The sequence below is a fragment of the Saccostrea cucullata genome, unplaced genomic scaffold, assembly GCF_032062105.1.
Source record: "Saccostrea cucullata isolate Sc308-1 unplaced genomic scaffold, CSIRO_AGI_Scuc_v1 ctg3436, whole genome shotgun sequence".
Classification (NCBI taxonomy): Eukaryota; Metazoa; Mollusca; class Bivalvia; order Ostreida; family Ostreidae; genus Saccostrea; species Saccostrea cuccullata.
The window spans coordinates 23,948-37,368 of record NW_026936318.1 but is presented as its reverse complement, the minus strand read 5'-3'; the positions used below and the strand labels follow the sequence as shown (position 1 = coordinate 37,368).

Here is a 13,421-nt window from a genome sequence, read left to right as displayed (position 1 = left end):
ATTGCTCGGTTAAAAATGGACATATTTAGAATAGCAAAATATTTTGGATACTTGATTTAACTGGGTGTAGACAGGAAGATGTAGATCACATCATTAGAAGTGATTATCAATACTTGATCTTACAAAAAGAAAGGCATCCAGAAACTGGAAAACTGCATCATGTGAGAGGATTCATTCAAATTAAATACAGCTGTCATGAGAGATACATGTACAAAAAGATTCATGGGTTAACTTGTTTTGATATGTCTTACAGCTCCCCAGAATTGGAAAAAACCTTTTATAGACAGGGTGACTATGAAGAATATGGGGTTCTTAAATCTGAAGTGAGAAACAGAGAATTAGTTCCAAGAGATTGTAGATTGTACCTGAATATTTAAAAAAAAATTGAATATACCCCACAGTTATGACTAAATTGATGTACATTCTTCATCCACATTAAGTGTATGTGTATGTATGTGTTACTGTTTGATGAAAAAAATAAAAATGTGTGTTTTAATGTGAATTTATTTTTTTAAAAAAGGGACTTTCCTTTTGATTATCATTATTATTATTATCAAAAAGTTTTAAAAAGTTAAGAGAAAAAAAAAATTGAAAAAGAAATTCTTAGTTTTTAAAAAAAGGGACCTGTGTTATAACTTGAGAGAAACATACACAATGTTTCTTGTTTTTTTTTTACCCACTGTATAAGGTACTCTTTTCTTGTTTTACCTACTGTATTAGAAGGTAATCTTTTCTTGTTTACCCACTGTATAAGGTACTGTAAAATCACAAATTTTCGTGGGGTCAAATTTTCGTGGTTTGTGGAAAATTTCTTGGTTCGTAGGGATTTGATTTCGTGGATCAAGAATTAATGAGTACTTATGTGTGTGAAATTTTATATTTCGTTGTGGACATGAATTCGTGGGTCTTGTCATACCACGAAAACAACGAACAAAAACCCCCCACGAAAATTTGTGATTCCACAGTACTCTTTTCTTTTTAAACACACTCACAAACGTTTCGTTTCTTTGACTGAAAAGAAAAAAAGATCATTTTTTTCCCCTAAGATACAATCGTTTCTTTGACTGTATTTTGAAAAAAAAAATCTTTTTTCTAAGACATACACTGAACGTTTCTTGTTTTATCGACTGTATATGAAGGCTTCTTTTCGAAACAATTGGGTGGCCGTAAAAACGCCCGTTTGGTCGATTTTTTTAGACAGGGTTTACTCCCTGTGTGTCCTCCTGCATGGGCCTCCAAACTCCCGTCTCTCAGAAAGGGGTGGGCGGTGTCTGCCGATCAACGGCCCCATGAAGTCATTGGGATCTGGGGGTGGTGGTCTTCTTAGGCGAGGTCTTCTTAACCATCTCACCCAGGGGGGGTGGGGGGGGGTGGAGGGCAAGTTGCTGGGACGCCTGTGTCGACACAGCGGACAACATCCAGGGGGTGAGGTCTGGGTAACCAGCACCTCAGAGCACCTTAGACAGGCGGGCCTGTTCCAGCACTCGACACAGACATAGTTGCTCATCTGGTCCTCCTCCAGACAGACGGAACACTGGTCAATCCGGCAAGCGGCGACCTGGATCCCCCATGGTGGTAAGGGTCCTTGGGTAGAATTTCCCTCAGCCATTGCAAGCGTATTCAAGATACTAACGAATGACGCTGAGCTCTGGCAAGCGTCTGTATTTATGCGCAGAGCACGGACGTTAAAGAGAGCACCTCGATGGCGAGAGCCGAAATCTCATGGCGAACTGATATTGTGTGTGTTTTGTACTTTGGGAACTATATATTTTCATGGATTATTTAGTAGGTGTTCATAGTAGGATTCCAGCATGATACAGGTCTAAACAAGGTAAGTTTCCTGCTTCTTTTCATACTAGAATTAATACATGACATGCATTCGTCGTGGAGAAATGAGTAAAAAACCTCGAAGCGACGAGGTGAAATTCAGTGACGCGAGTGTATAAAATAAGCCTTTTCAGTCTTTTTAGAGGGTGAGACCGGGAAAACTCATGTGGGTTAGGGAGAAGGGATCTAGGGAAGAGTGCCGATATAGTTTTCATTTCAAAAGAATCATGATCAGGGTAAAAAACAAGCTTAAATAGGTCTACCTATAAACACAATGGGGGGTCAAAGGTCATGGATTTTACTATGAGATACATAAGGATTCTTGGAATCTACCATTTTTTCTGATTGATATTTTAAGAAAAATAAAATTTTATGAGGTTCAAAACAATTCGTATTTACTTTTTAGATCCTTTACAAGTCTTGATGGTTTGTTTTTTTACCAAAACGAAACACTGTAGTGACACTGGGGTGTTAACAACATAGGACATACACATCCCCTGAATTTTTAAGTAACCCAATGTTTTATGAAAGAAAATTTGACATGAAATGATTCATACTGCTTTGAAAATCATTCGTATTTACTTTATAGATCATGATCCACTCAAAAGCTCATGGATTGAGTCAAAGTCTGGCAGAGAAATTCCCACAAGCTAATCTCTATGTCACCCGCAGACCTCTAGGGACTAGAAATTTAGCCGTAGAAGAAGATAGAGGAATTCCAGGCACTATTAAGGTGTTTCCCCACAATCCCCTGTGGTCATTTGTTTACTAGCTAAATGGGATTATGGAAAAGCAAGTCACCGACCTAAAAGACTTTCCACTTATCAGGATACAACACAAAATAGAGAGCAATGGTTTCAAACTTGTTTACAAGAGGTTTGGGAAAGTTTACCTTACCAGACTTATGCTTTTCCTTACAAGATTGCATGTGGAGTAGCCCAAGGAAATTGGACTCATTATAGACATTATATTGAACAATTTGCATACATTTATAACAAACAGGTGTACACTCTTCGTCGATATTAAGTGTATATATGTATTTGTTATTGTTTTGATGAAAAAAAAAAAAAAAAATGTGTGTTTGGATGTGAATTAATTTTTTAAAAAGGGGTTATTATTATTAAAAGTTAAAAAAGTTTTATACGTTTAAAAAAATATAAAGTTTAAAAAAAAAGTTATAAAAATAATAAAAAAGTGACCTGGTGTTATAAACTTGAGGGACACACACAATTCGTTTCTTTTTCGGCTGTTTAAGAAGGCATCTTTTCTAAAGATTTGGTGGCTTTTAAAAGAGCCGTTTGGTAAAAAACACTTTTTGGTTTTTTCGTTGTTTTTTTTTTTTATTTTGGTTTTTTTTTTCATTTTGGTTTCTGGTGAGAGTCAGCTATCTTCTAATGAGCCAGTAGACGCTGGACAACATGCCCTAATTGATTACCATCCTCGCTGTCGGAACTCTCGTCCCCGTCTCTGTCTGACCTTCTGGTTAATGGTACCACCAAGGCCTCACTGTTTCTGCACAAGGGGCATGGTATACCCCGCTCTAGTATCATGGCAGCGCACAAGAGGCATGCAGGCCGCTGCAAGCAGCGCCCGCATACAAAGTTGCTTGGTTCACCATCGCTCATACACAAGCTACACCAAATATCCCTGTTAGAAACAGCAAACCCCCAGTGGGGAAGCCCCTGGTTCCTGGCTTGGACTTGGGGGGCCGGGGTCGCAGGTCGGGGTGGCGGCAGGAGTGGCGATCTTTATGCTTCCCTCCTGTAAGGGTGGGGTCTTCTCCCCCTGATTGTGTTGATTTGGAATCTGGCCAAATTTATCTGCATAAGTTCCCTGTTATTATCAAGTCTCCTTAGGATTAAAATAATCTCGAAAACGATCCCTGGGATGAGGAAAAGATCTTCATAGAAAAAATGTCCAGACATCTTCTTCTTTCTTCTTCTGTAATCAGCTAAATTAGATAAATCAGCTACAAGCAGGATGACACTGGGCGCTCGGAAAGTCTGTATTTATAAACAATTGCAGACGATACTGCAATTGCGGCAAAACATCAACAATCCAATCACGTGATTAAATGTGATTGGCTAAAAGAAAAAATCGCTTTTGGTCATGTGATCAAAAAAAGCCCCATCACAGTGACAAAGCAAAATTGAAGTGGGGAAAGGCCGAACCCGAGTGTATATGTGACGTCATACAATAACAACACTGATGTAGTATTTTTTTTTCTAATTTATTTCTTAAAAAACTAACAATGTTTTAACTGTCGAATTCTCCTCCGAAATGGTATTCGATCTGCTACTAGGGCCATCCAGGGACTTCTCCGGTCTTCGGGGGGTACTTCGTAGATTTGATTGAGGCGGGTATTAAACGTCACGGATTTCCTAGCCTGTGTGAAATTTCCAGGTATTTCATTCTGTATTGAATACATACTTTCTCCATGGCATCTACGTCCTGCCACAGTAAAATAACTTTGGCCGCTTGGGGATGGGTCATGAAACTGTAAGGCTTTCCGAAATAACGGGGCAGGTTCAGTCCGTACCATTGCTCGGGCAGAATTGTTTTCATAAGTCGACATAGACAATGTATGGTAGCTAGTCTCCCCATGGTCGACGCATGATGTGATAAGGCTAGGCATTGTAACCACAAATCCTGAAGGGTTTCCATGATGTGCTCGCTTCCTGAAATACTTGTACTGCCTCCGGGGGTAGAGATTCTTGCTGGTTTTGTGCCCATCGTACTAAACAATCATACCCATTTAAAATCAGAGAGTGAGTGTGTATCAGGGTTGACATGATAGTCGATTGTGAAGAAAGGATCAGACTTTTCTTCTCATTTATACCCCTCCGTATAAAACGTAGGTAAAAAGGTATTTTTTGCACACGCCCTTACAGGTGATGCTACAGGTAAATAAAAGATGATGCAACAGGTAGAAAAAAGATGTTGCAACAGATTGGTATATAAAGCGGAGCTGGGATTTGACGATCAGTCTTGCTTGACATTTAGAACTTGACAGAGGTGAAAAAATATTATGGCAGAAGCAATGATGAATACTCCAGACAACCCCAGCTATGTTACACCTGAAGAATATGTAGGAGCCCCCTATAGTTTTCAAGGATACATGAATAAAGAAGATATGAGCATTTTAAACACTACTCTGGAAGGAATTGACAACATGCTATCCGCTCTGGAAAACAAGATGAATAACAAGTTGAGTGATGTTGAAAACCACTTAAATACCACTCTGGACGGAATTGACAACAGGCTGTCTTGTCTTGACAACAAGATGAATGATATGAACAACAAGGTGAGTGATGTTCAAAACCAGCTGAATCATCTGAAAATTTACATCACCAAAATGAAAGGAGGAAGCACATACCAGAAAAATCAAGGGGGATCAGGAGAAAAAAAGGAAACCAGACAGACGGATCCATGCTTCATCTGCAACGAGTTAGGACATTGGGCCCCAGATTGTCCCCGAAAAAAACAGGATTCGTGCTACAAGTGTGGAAAATCTGGTCATTGGGCTAATCAGTGTACAGAGAATGAGGAGGATCAACAATTTGTCAAAGAAATACAAAATCTGGAGAAAAAGCCTCAGGAACCCAAGAGGAAACTACCCCTGATGACTGATAAGGCACAGAAGAAGAAGAAGTAAATGGTTGTATTTTCATTCTGACTAAAATTGCTGTGTTCTTTTGCTTTGGTCTTTTGTTATTTGTTATTGTTTTGAGGAAATCCAGTTTGAACCGGCTGGCTGGCTAGACCGTCTAGACTGTGAATGAAAGCGTGACGTCATAATGACATTCTTGAGTTGTTGCCAAATTCGTAGTAGCAGCGTTATGAATCGTAGTAGCAGCGTATGGTAAAATGTATACACAGTGTAAACACCCCGTATCTAGGGGGTTATATGAAATGAATTGACCAAGCTATCCCCTAGACCCGTCTAATCTGCACTACACACTTAGGTCTTCCGTTGGAGCTGCGGAAAGGAAGACGTAACCTTGAGTCTAGGTCAAACCATTCTAAAGTTTTATAAGTAAGCAACTTAAAGGCTTGTTTAGGAATCAACTTACAATGTTTCGCCAGGAAAGCGACTGTAAAGGAAAGTTATGTGCATGACCTTGACTTTTTGAAAAGACCTTGAGAAAAGCAACTCTATCATAAAAATACATCATCTGTGTGTTACCGATTGGAAATGTTTACGTATATTTTTAGATATTTTTTTAGTCCATACGTCCACCCAAAATATCTCATCTTTAGTGACCTTGAACTTGAGTCAAGGTCATGCCCCACACTGCATTTTATAAGCAATGTTTCACTGGTAAATACGGTTGAGAATTTAAAGTTTCACTGTCAGTAACATTGACTCCATCAAAAGACTGGATATGTTCAGTCAAATTTCTTTTCTGAACATTCATTGAATCGATATATCAAGTAAGAGCCTCCAATGATTTTCATTTCATAATTCATAGCGTAGTAAAGAAAATATTCTTCTGTCGGTGACCTTGATCTTAACAGAATAATCTTGGCTCTTTGTCAAGACAAACACCTTTTAGTGATAAGAAGATCATAACCCTCACAGGAATTTTACAACTTTTCTGTCATTCGCCGATGAAGAATTTTGAAATTTGCATTATCTCGTTCTATTTTGTCACAGCTAGGTCAGAAAACAACAATTAGGTATTTAAAAACATTACCGGATATTAATATTCAAACAACATGAAGTTTTTATTTATGAAAGAAAGACGGAGTTGAAAGTCCCTTCCATAATATGTATTTTAGGAAATAGCTTTACATTCAATAAAATTAAACTCATAAGTCCACAAATTTAAAAAGTCTTTCCTAAATTATTTCAAAGTTTGGGTAAAGGCGGTGAGGAGCATGGGGATGTCATAATGCATACCTAATACATTCGAGGTTATTATTCTGTTAGACAGGAAGACCCGGGGAATTGTGATTTGCTGATCATGATCTTAAACACGTTGACAAACCGAAACCTCATGGTTTTATACACCAATGTGTACAATGTTCCCCCTTCTGTATATATCTGTCTTAGAGCTTCTAAGTTCAATCTCCATGTGAGTTTAACAAAAGTAATATCCGATCTTTTGATGTTACACAGCTCTCCGGCCCTTAAAAATCCTGCATATCCAAGCACAAAGAGTAATCTAATACGCAAATCAGATAAATCTGACAAATTACTTCTTAGATTAAAAACTTTGAAAATAATATTAGATGTAATCGGTTGTTTCTTATTGACTGAAGATTTTGTAAGAGTTCGTATGGCTCCCTCAAACGTTATTTTTACAAGTTTGTCAGAACACGGGTTTGGAAACAAATTTTTCTCATGGTACCATTGCACTGCATAAAATTGGGAGGTTAACTCGGAAGAAGTTGATTTACTCTGAACAAGATGAGAAATGAAGAGAGACACTGTTGCAGGTGAATCAATCAATCAATTCATACGCAAGTATCAATATTGGGAGCTATTCCAGCAAATCTGGAGTCAGACATTACATTCCAAAACACATGAGAAAATGAAGAATTCACTAATTTCAATAATTACATTTAATTTTTTTTTATTCCTGTGTAATGTTACGCACTTCAGAATACTAATGAGAGTTAAAAGTATTTTCTTAAATGCAATTAGGGAATTTAAGGTTAAGTGATTTTGTAAGTTTAAAAAGTGCAAGTGCCCCTGGGTACAAATTTTGAAAACACCTCTCTATCATTGGAGGAATCGACAAATCATTGGGTGGTACTGGTATTAAATTCACGTGAAAGGTGAGTAGTTTTTAAGTAGGGGTTTCTTTCCAAGAAAATTACTTTCTCGTCATAGTCATAATGGAGGAATCTAGAAGAAATGGAAAGAATTTCAGAGACAGACAAACGAGTAGCATACTGCAGATAGTGCCTAAAGATTTTTCCAATCCATGGAACTTCTTCACACTCTTCATGCAACCGCGGGAAATGGTGTATGAATGGTTTAAGATGCATATGTTGTAAGCGAACACCATTCTATGCCCCGTGACGGCACCGTGGTTTTGAAATCCTCAGAAATCCTGGAGGTACAATCTACAGATGTTTAAATAAGAGAAACCACACAAGGTCAAGTAGAATTAAAGAATAACCTGATGATTCAAGATATTATATTATTCATAAAAAAAACTTGACAAGTGTTCATTGATCCAGTGTTCCAGATAAGCTGGAGTAGCTTACTAGTCAACAGGTGTAAACTGGGCATCATTTATAAGGGAATTGTTCAAAGAATACTTTGAGATAACTATCAAGAAGAAGAAAGCGTCAGGAATCATCGAGATTGACGAGTCACTTTTTGGGAGGATAGTCAAACATAACAGGGGAGATCCAAACAAGGGACTAAAGGTAAAATCAGCTTAATATAAAAACATTATAATGCTTCATTATGTAGATATTCAAAAGTAATTTATATTAAGGTCATACGCAACGTAGTTTGAACTTTTTTGTGCTCTTCCCTGGAGTTGAAGAGTTTCACTAAATGAAGGACCTGTGTTCAATATTTTTAATGTTTATCTATGGATTTGTACATCTCTTCTAAAACAATTTTTGATGAAAAGAAATCTTGAATTTTTGTTTTATAATTGTTGTACATATTTATTTATTTTAATTTGAATAATGCAATTTTTTTTAAATATGAGATCTTTTCAATACCCCTGGTAACACATGCTGATTTTTTGTCAAAGAACATATAAAGATATTACAAGTTTAAATTTAAAATGTCTTGGAAAATTATCAGTAGGTAATGTACGTAGCGTTTGTCCTTAAAACAAAACATAACTGTTTTTTTTTAAATATTACAAATTTTAAATTCATTAATTTGTCCATTGAAAATTTAAAAAAATGGCAATTATTACTGTTCTCAACAACGATATTAAGGTCAGACGACACGTTCCTCTAAAATATATAATAATTCCTAAGAATTTGTCATTGAAAGTAAGGTCATTAAACAAGTTGCCTTACAAAAAATAAGGGTACCTTACCAGGCATTTGGACAAGATACCACAGGGTCATATTTCTTATAACCCTTATGGGTAATCTTCTTAATGGCCTATAAAACAATTTTTGGTGTGCTTATATATTTAAAAAAAGAATTTTAAAACAATATAGAAATCAATAGAGAATGACAAATGTGAATATTTATTTATGTAATACTAAAAAATACAAAACTTTTATTTGAGGAACGTGTCGTCTGACCTTAATCAAGTTTAAAATTTTTCCTGTAAATAATGATATTTGGTATGGTGGAGAGAGAAAGCAACACTGATTCTTTATCCAGTAGGGGATAGGTCAGAGGACACTCTCATTCCCAGAATCGAGAGACAGGTAGAACGTGAAGGCACGAAATACAGCGACGGATGGTCAGCGTACTGTTCACTTAACGATTTAGGGTATGAACATTTCACTGTTATACATCAGTATGCATTTAAAAAGAGTTACTTGAACACTAGCACTGGAAGGGAGAATGAGGTGCATACCAATCGCATGGACGGTGCATGGAAACATGCCAAGGATCATTTCAATCGCATGTCGAGGACAAAATCATGCAGTTTGAAGGACACGTCTCAGAGATAATGTGGAGGTCAATGTTGAAGCCTGATTTATTCGAGTCCTTCTTCGATTTAGTGCGATCCGTATACCCATTGGACCAACCGCCCAACTATACACACAAGACGCCACTGTCTGACACATGGTCATGCATCCCAGTTATCTGAATGGGACATTCGACCAGGTAAATAACCATTTCATGTAAACAGAGCATAAAGTGGTGAAAAAAAGTAAATGTAATGAAAACAGGTTAAAGTTGAAACAAAATCGTAATTATCATATTGAAAAATAGGATTTAATAGTAGTAACTAAAAATTGATATGAAATATAACAAGGGAATTAATGAATAATTTTCTTAATTTTTGTTCTGTAAGGTTTTCACTTTGACAACCATAAAAGTATCCGTGAACAACTTTGCTTCCTTCCGGAAACGACATTCCCCACTTGTCATTTACAAATTTTCTCAAGACAACTGGATTTTTCGATGCTTTTAATATGCAATATGGATAGTTTATATCATCTGCTTTTACAGAAAAATGTGTATCTGTCGAAATCAATTCGAGAATATCTAAATCACTCGTCTCATTAGTCTTGTTTTCATAATTTTCAAAGTGTTTGTTTTTTTCTAAATTATCTTGGGGATGAGAGTTTTCGAGATAACGTTCCTCTCACATTTGACAGATAAGTGCCGTGTTGTTTGTCTTTTCCATTACCCCATAAAGGCATTGAAAAAACGAAAATCGTAAAAACAGAATGTACAAAAACAGTGAAGTAAAAGAAAGAGTATTGCATATTGCAGGAAGTCTGCTGGCTGGAAGTATAAATCAGGCTAAAAAGAAACCGATTTTGAGATGTGACGATGTTATTACAAGGGAAGAATCTTTAAAGGGTGTGTGTATTGTTGTAAGTAGTAAAAGGCGTAACATTTGAGATCATGTTTTTGGGCCCTCAGGCTGTATGCTAGAGATCATGTTCGTTACACTCGACCGACCGCACTGTAGGGTCTGACGTAGACTATAGGGGTCATAGACCTTTTCGTTACGCTCTAGTGACTCCTCTCTTCGTCCAGGGTCTGATGTAGACTATACACCTATTTTTAATGCTCTATTGTCTCCACTCTTTGGTCGTTTTTTTTTGTGCTAGATTGACCATGACTGACCAGACACAGAAATGACCTGAAATGACTCCATAAACTTGTCAAGTAAATACTACTGTGTACAAAACACTAGTACGACAGATATAATCCTTTATTTTCATCATACAAGAAAAGGATTGATTGATTGATTTTGTATTGTTTAACGCCGAGTCGGCAATATTTCAGCCATATTTCGGCGGACTATAAGGTTAATTGATCTGTAAAGTTTTTGGTTTCTCTGGCGGCCCCCAATGAGCCTACTCTTTTTCGAACTCCAGAGAAACGATCTTTTGCGTGCCAAGGGGGTTGACATCCTTGACACGGGGCACCATTTAACGTCCCGTCCGACAGACCTAAATATTTTAAACATAGGTAATCAAAGATTACGAAGCTCACCTCGACGAATGTTATCAGTTTAAGTAATGCAAATCCTACATCATATTTTCTTAATATTAAGTATTCATCCCAACAACAATATTCTTGCAAGTTATGCTTAACCCTCTACATGGTATATACACATTTCTATGCATGTAGTGTGAAAAACATGTATTGTGTAAACAAATATTCATAACTGTTAAAACTGCAGATATCAAAGACTTCAAGTTCATTCGGATTGATCTGTTCCCAAAACTTTAACCTGGGCTCTTGTATGGAAAATATAGGTCGGATCCAGCATCCCAAGCAAGTCTAATAGTGTCCATCCTAAGATGCATCATCCATGCAAGTTTGGTTTAGCTAGGGCTTATAGTTACTTGGGAATGAAAATGTAGGTCAGATCCAGCATCCGAAGCAAGTCTGGTAGTGTCCATCCTAAGATGCATCATCCATGCAAGTTTGGTTTAGCTAGGGCTTACAGTTACTTGGGAATGAAAAATGTAGGTCAGATCCAGCACCCGAAGCAAGTCTGGTAGTGTCCATCCCTAGATACATCATCGATGCAAGTTTGCTTCAGGTAGGGCTCATAGTTACTTGGGAATGAAAATGTAGGTCAGATCCAGCATCCGAAGCAAGTCTGGTAGTGTCCATCCCTAGATGCATCATCCATGCAAGTTTGGTTCAGGTAGGGCTTATAGTTACTTGGAAATGAAAATGTAGGTCTGATCCAGCATCCGAAGCAAGTCTGGAAGTGTCCATCCCTAGATGCATCATCCATGCAAGTTTGGTTCAGGTAGGGCTTATAGTTACTTGGGAATGAAAATGTAGGTCAGATCCAGCATCCGAAGCAAGTCTGGTAGTGTCCATCCTAAGATGCATCATCCATGCAAGTTTGGTTTAGCTAGGGCTTACAGTTACTTGGGAATGAAAAATGTAGGTCAGATCCAGCACCCGAAGCAAGTCTGGTAGTGTCCATCCCTAGATACATCATCGATGCAAGTTTGCTTCAGGTAGGGCTCATAGTTACTTGGGAATGAAAATGTAGGTCAGATCCAGCATCCGAAGCAAGTCTGGTAGTGTCCATCCCTAGATGCATCATCCATGCAAGTTTGGTTCAGGTAGGGCTTATAGTTACTTGGAAATGAAAATGTAGGTCTGATCCAGCATCCGAAGCAAGTCTGGAAGTGTCCATCCCTAGATGCATCATCCAAGCAAGTTTGGTTCAGGTAGGGCTTATAGTTACTTGAGAATGAAAATGTAGGTCAGATCCAGCATCCGAAGCAAGGCTGGTAGTGTCCATCCCTAGATGCATCATCCATGCAAGTTTGGTTCAGGTAGGGCTTATAGTTACTTGGGAATAGACCTGCTCCAAAAACTTTAACCTGGTCACTCATCTGGAAAATGTAGGTCAGATCCAGCATCCGAAGCAAGTCTGGTAGTGTCCATCCCTAGATACATCATCCATGCAAGTTTGTTCCAAAAAGAGCTAATAGTTCCTTGGGAATGAAAATGTAGGTCAGATCCAGCATCTGAAACTAGTCTGGTAGTGTACATCCCTAGATACATCATCCATGCAAGTTTGCTTCAAGTAGGGCTTATAGTTACTTGGGAATGAAAATGTAGGTCAGATCCAGCATCTGAAGCAAGTCTGGTAGTGTCCATCCCTAGATGCATCATCCATGCAAGTTTGGTCCAAATAGGGCCTATAGTTCCTGTGGAATGGGGTCAGATTCAGCATCTGAAGCAAGTCTGGTATTGTACATCCCTAGATGCATCATCCATGCAAGTTTGGTTCAGGTAGGGCTTATAGTTCCTTGGGAATAGACCTGCTCCAAAAACTTTAACCTGGTCACTCATCTGGAAAATGTAGGTCAGATCCAGCATCCGAAGCAAGTCTTGGAGTGTACATCCCTAGATGCATCATCCATGCAAGTTTGGTCTGAGTAGGACTTATAATTCCTTGGGAATGGACCTGCTCCAAAAACTTTAACCTGCTCCAAAAACTTTAACCTGGTCACTCATCTAGAAAATGTAGGTCAGATCCAGCATCCGAAGCAAGTCTGGTAGTGTACATCCCTAGATGCAACATCCATGCAAGTTTGGATCAGATAGGGCTTATAGTTACTTGGGAATGGACTTGCTCCTAAAACTTTAACCTGGGACGCCGACGCTAACGCCGACGCCGACGCCAACGCCGGGGGTATAGCATAAGCTCATCTCGACTTCGTCGAGGTGAGCTAAAAATATATTAACTGTTAAAAATAGTGTATAAACTGTTGATAAAATAAATTCATATAATTATGCTAATGCATTTCTAATTAAAATTACATTCAAGATTTTATTCAAATTTTACTATAATAATCGGTTTCTTGTAGATATTCTAAAATTTTGTAAACATGAACATTTGTAAAAAGTTCATACATTGTTTTTATACTGACCGGTCAGCAGGGGATGCTCACTCCTCCATGGCACCTGATCCCACCTCTGATGTTTCGGAGGT

At 38.0% G+C, this 13,421-nt stretch overlaps 1 pseudogene; it reads left to right on the top strand.

Annotated features, from left to right (window-relative positions):
- Window positions 1–7,870: 7,870 nt before the first annotated feature.
- LOC134245354 (uncharacterized) lies at window positions 7,871–9,578 on the top strand (annotated as a pseudogene).
- Window positions 9,579–13,421: the final 3,843 nt, after the last annotated feature.